Here is a 6183-nt window from a genome sequence, read left to right on the forward strand (position 1 = left end):
AAGCCGGAGTAAACAAGCTCCACAACGTCATAAAGGAATCACACACGATGCGCATACTGTCACCATCACACCGTGGAGAGTGAATCCGGAGTTCATATTAAAGTAACCTCTAGAGTGCATAATAGACCGTTGCAATTTAGACCGAGTACTAACATAGCATACACACTGTCAGCAATAGCTATGAAAGGGGGAATAGATCACATCAATACTATCATAGTAATAGTTAACTTCATAATCTACAAGAGATTACAATCATAACCTACGCCAAGTACTACATGATGCACACACTGTCAACTTTACATCATGGAGGAGGAATAGACTACTTTAATAACATCACTAGAGTAGCACATAGATTAATAGTGATACAAAGCTCATGATCACATAAAGATCACACCATGGGAGAGAGAGATGAACCACATAGCTACCGGTAGAGCCCTCAGCCTCGGGGGAGAACTACTCCCTCCTCATCATGGGAGACAGCAATGGCGATGAAGATGGCGGTGGTGTCGATGGAGATGGATTCCGGGGGAAATTCCCCGTCCCGGCGGCGTGCCGGAATAGAGACTTCTATCCCCCGAAACTTGTCTTCGCGATGGTGGTGGCTACGTACTTTTCGTGGAGGAAGACCGATTCTCTTAGGGTTTTTGGAGACGGAGGAATATATAGGCGAAGGAGCGATGTCGGTGGAGTCTCGAGGGGCCCACCCCATATGGCAGTGCGGCCAGGGGTGGGGCCACGCCCCCCTAGGGTGTGGCTGCCTCGTGGCTCCTCTTCGGTGTTCTGGAAGCCTCCGTGGAAAATAAGACCGTGGGCTTTTGTTTCGTCCAATTCCGAGAATATTTCCTGTGTAGAATTTCTGAAACCAAAAACAGCAGAAAACAGGAACTGGTGCTTCGGCATCTTGTTAATAGGTTAGTCCCGGAAAATGCATAAAAATGATATAAAGTTTATATAAAACATGTAGGTATTGTCATAAAACTAGCATGGAACATCAGAAATTATAGATACGTTGGAGACATATTAGGGTACTTGTAAAATTGGAATGGTATCGCATCCGAACCTAACCATCAGTTTTGTAAAATTCACCAAGTCATTCACAAGTCATATTCACCTTCAAAATCTTTCAATAGAATGACTCATCATTCCAAAGTTTTCAAAGTCATTGGTTTTCACAAGTTCCCATCTAAAGTAGTCACTTTAGTATTAGCACTAGCAACTAGTCATGAGGGGTGCTAACTAGCTTATAGCTTTCTAGGCTAAGTGTGATGCTCTTGTACTACTTCATATATAACTAAAACAAGTGAATCATTAATAAAAAAATAAACCTTGATAAAACAAAGTACAAACTTGTAAGGCAAAACTTGGGATAGGATCATTAAGCATAAAGTAGAAGGTAATGGTGCCTTGCTCTTGTAGAGCTTTGCACTTTGCAAGAATATTAGCTTGCAACAATATAGCTTGCATTAGTCTAGCTTGCCTTGATTGGGGTAGTGATCAAAGTTCTCTTCTTCTTCCTCTTGGTAGAATACCTCCTCCTCTTGATAGTCTCTGGTACTAGCGTCTATAAACGAATACGAGGATACAATCACCAAACAATACTTAAGTAGACTTAATTTGCCTTAATGGCTCACACAAATGATCTAGCATCATTACCTACATTACTCAACATTAATCTAGTGTTTTCTTACTTAGTGTTAGGAAAATAATTTCCTCTCATTGAAATGTAGATTAGGGTTTCTCTTTAGTTTGGAGAACTAGTTTCCTCTCATTGAATCTTGTTAAGATTTAATTACCTCAAATAACAATGTATGGTCACATGTTGACCAAGGTCAAAACTTCACACTTATCATTTGAGAAACATGATTTAAATGAGGTTCTATACCTCATGCAATTTGAATCCTATTTGATTTAATATCCTCAAGTGAGCAAATATGAGACCATGCAACAAGGTTCATCACATTACTTCATAACACTTGAGAAGATGATTTAAATGAGGTGCTACACCTCATAGATTTGAAATCTTAAATTTTGAAATAGTTTAAATGGGCTAGTATTGACTACATAGCCAATTTTTGATTCTAGCCCATGATCATATACAGTACCCCTATCATATTTTCGCATAAACAATTAGAGTACTTGAAATTTGAATTATGAGAATTTGAATCACCTCAAAACTCATTATGGTTGATTTTATAAATTTGTTTGTATTCTGAAAACTCTCTGATTTGTTCTTTTTACCATTCAAATTCTATAATAGATCTAGGGTTCAATTCAGTGGGGTTGGATGGAGATTTTCATAAGCTTTCCAACAATATAAAGTTCACCAAATTTGGTTGAGCAGATTTGAAGTTATTTGAATTTGAACAAAGCATCTGTAAGGAAATTGACTGAAACGATTTAAATTGAATTCAAATTTTTGGGCCTAGGCGGGAAATCTTAACGGGCCAGAGGGAGAGAGAGAGAAGCAGGCCGGCCCACTGCGCGTCTAGCGCTCACAGGCCGCCTGACGGTGGGCTCCACCAGTCAGTGCCTCTTTAAAACCGAAGCGGTACGCGAGCGTGTGGGACGTAGGTGATACGTCTCAAACGTATCTATAATTTCTTATGTTCAATGCTAGTTTTATGACAATACTCACATGTTTTATATACACTTTATATCATTTATACGCATTTTCCGGCACTAACCTATTAACGAGATGCCGAAGAGCCAGTTCCTGTTTTGTGCTGTTTTTGGTTTCAGAAATCCTACAAAGGAAATATTCTCGGAATTGGACGAAATCAACGCCCAGGGTCTTATTTTTCCAAGAAGCTTCCAGAAGACCGAAGAGCATACGAAGTGGGGCCACGAGGTGGCCAAACCACAGGGTGGCGAGGCCAAGGAGGGGCCCGCGCTGGCCTGTGGTGTGGGCCCCTCATGCCTCCTCCGACTCTGCCCTTCCGCCTACTTATACTCTCCGTCGCGAAAACCCTATCACCGAGAGCCACGATACGGAAAAAGTTCTAGAGACGCCGCCGCCACCAATCCCATCTCGGGGGATTCAGGAGATCGCCTCCGGCACCCTGCCGGAGAGGGGAATCATCTTTCGGAGGACTCTACATCACCATGATCGCCTCCGGACTGATGTGTGAGTAGTTCATCCTTGGACTATGGGTCCATAGCAGTAGCTAGATGGTTGTCTTCTCCTCATGTGCTATCATGTTTAGATCTTGTGAGCTGCCTATCATGATCAAGATCATCTATTTGTAATGCTACATGTTGTGTTTGTTGGGATCCGATGAATATGGAATACTATGTCAAGTTGATTATCAATCTATCATCTATGTGTTGTTTTATGATCTTGCATGCTCTCCGTTGCTAGTAGAGGCTCTGGCCAAGTTGATACTTGTAACTCCAAGAGGGAGTATTTATGCTCGATAGTGGGTTCATGCCTCCATTGAATCTGGGACAGTGATAGAAAGTTCTAAGGTTGTGGATGTGCTGTTGCCACTAGGGATAAAACATCAATGCTTTGTCTAAGGATATTTGTGTTGATTACATTACGCACCATACTTAATGCAATTGTCTGTTGTTTGCAACTTAATACTGGAAGGGGTGCGGATGCTAACCTGAAGGTGGACTTTTTAGGCATAGATGCATGCTGGATAGCGGTCTATGTACTTTGTCGTAATGCCCAATTAAATATCATATTAGTAATCATGATATTTATGTGCATTGTTATGCCCTCTCTATTTGTCAATTGCCCAACTGTAATTTGTTCACCCAACATGCTATTTCTTATTGGAGAGACACCACTAGTGAATTGTGGACCCCGGTCCATTCTTTTACATCTAAATACAATCTACTGCAATCATTGTTCTCTGCTGCTCATTGCAAACAAACATCATTTTCCACACCATACATTTAATCCTTTGTTTACAGCAGGCCGGTGAGATTGACAACCTCACTGTTAAGTTGGGGCAAAGTATTTTGATTGTGCTGTGCAGGTTCCACGTTGGCGCCGGAATCCCTGGTGTTGCGCCGCACTACACTCCATCACCAACAACCTTCACGTGGCCCTTGACTCCTACTGGTTCGATAAACCTTGGTTTCTTACTGAGGGAAACTTGTTGCTGTACGCATCACACCTTCCACTTGGGGTTCCCAACGGGCGTGTGCTTTACGCGTCAACAAGCTAAATTTATGGTGCCGTTGCCGGGGATGTGAAGGAAAACTAAACCACAGAGATTTCTAACTCCCACGTCAACTGCGCGCCAGCAAATAAATTTCTGGCGCCGGGGAGATCAAGACACGCTGCAAGGGGAGTCTCCCACATCCAATCTCTTTACTTTGTTTTTGTCTTGCTTTACTTTATTTTATTTACTGCTTTGTTTGCTTTCTTAATATGAAAAATACAAAAAAATTAGTTACTTGCATTACTTTATTTACTGTTTTGTTTGTTCTCTATATTAAAAACACAAAAAATTAGTTACTTGCATTTACTTTATTTAGTTTGCTTTATTTACTACTGCTAAAATGGGTACTTGATGGCGTGTAACTCACACGTTCGTTGGGAACCCCAAGAGGAAGGTATGATGCGCACAGCAGCAAGTTATCCCTCAGAAAGAAACCAAGGTTTATCGAACCAGGAGGAGCCAAGAAGCACGTTGAAGGTTGATGGTGGCGGGATGTAGTGCGGCGCAACACCAGGGATTCCGGCGCCAATGTGGAACCTGCCCAACACAACCAAAGTACTTTGCCCCAACGAAACAGTGAGGTTGTCAATCTCACCGGCTTGCTGTAACAAAGGATTAACCGTATTGTGTGGAAGATGATTGTTTGCAGAAAACAGTAGAACAAGTATTGCAGTAGATTGTATTTCAGTAAAGAGAATTGGACCGGGGTCCACAGTTCACTAGAGGTGTCTCTCCCATAAGACGAACAGCATGTTGGGTGAACAAATTACAGTTGGGCAATTGACAAATAAAGAGAGCATGACCATGCACATACATATCATGATGAGTATAGTGAGATTTAATTGGGCATTACGACAAAGTACATAGACCGCCATCCAACTGCATCTATGCCTAAAAAGTCCACCTTCAAAGTTATCATCCGAACCCCTCCAGTATTAAGTTGCAAAGCAACAGACAATTGCATTAAGTATGGTGCGTAATGTAATCAACAACTACATCCTTAGACATAGCATCAATGTTTTATCCCTAGTGGCAACAGCACAACACAACCTTAGAACTTTCATCCTTTGTCCCAGGTGTCAATGCAGGCATGAACCCACTATCGAGCATAAGTACTCCCTCTTGGAGTTACAAGCATCTACTTGGCCAGAGCATCTACTAGTAACGGAAAGCATGCAAGATCATAAACAACATGTAGATATAACTTTGATAATCAACATAACAAGTATTCTCTATTCATCGGATCCCAACAAACGCAACATATAGAATTACAGATAGATGATCTTGATCATGTTAGGCAGCTCACAAGATCCGACAATGATAGCACAATGGGGAGAAGACAACCATCTAGCTACTGCTATGGACCCATAGTCCAGGGGTAGACTACTCACACATCACACCGGAGGCGACCATGGCGGCGTAGAGTCCTCCGGGAGATGATTCCCCTCTCCCGGCAGGTGCCGGAGGCGATCTCCTGGATCCCCCGAGATGGGATCGGCATTGGCGGCGTCTCTGGAAGGTTTTCCGTATCGTGGCTCTCGGTACTGGGGGTTTCGTCACGGAGGCTTTAAGTAGGCGGAAGGGCAAGTCAGGAGGGCACACGAGGGCTCCAGATGACAGGGCCGCGCGGCCCAACCCTAGGCCACGCCGCCCTGTAGTCCGGGCGCCTCGTGGCCCCACTTCGTTTCATCTTCGGTCTTCTGGAAGCTTCGTGGAAAAATAGGCCCCTGGGCGTTGATTTCGTCCAATTCCGAGAATATTTCCTTACTAGGATTTCTGAAACCAAAAACAGCAGAAAACAACAACTGGCACTTCGGCATCTTGTTAATAGGTTAGTTCCAGAAAATGCACGAATATGACATAAAGTGTGCATAAAACATGTAGATAACATCAATAATGTGGCATGGAACATAAGAAATTATCGATACGTCGGAGACGTATCAGCATCCCCAAGCTTAGTTCTGCTCGTCCAGCGAGGTAAAACGATAACACAGATAATTTCTGGAGTGAC

Source organism: Lolium perenne, chromosome 3, assembly GCF_019359855.2.
Source record: "Lolium perenne isolate Kyuss_39 chromosome 3, Kyuss_2.0, whole genome shotgun sequence".
Classification (NCBI taxonomy): Eukaryota; Viridiplantae; Streptophyta; class Magnoliopsida; order Poales; family Poaceae; genus Lolium; species Lolium perenne.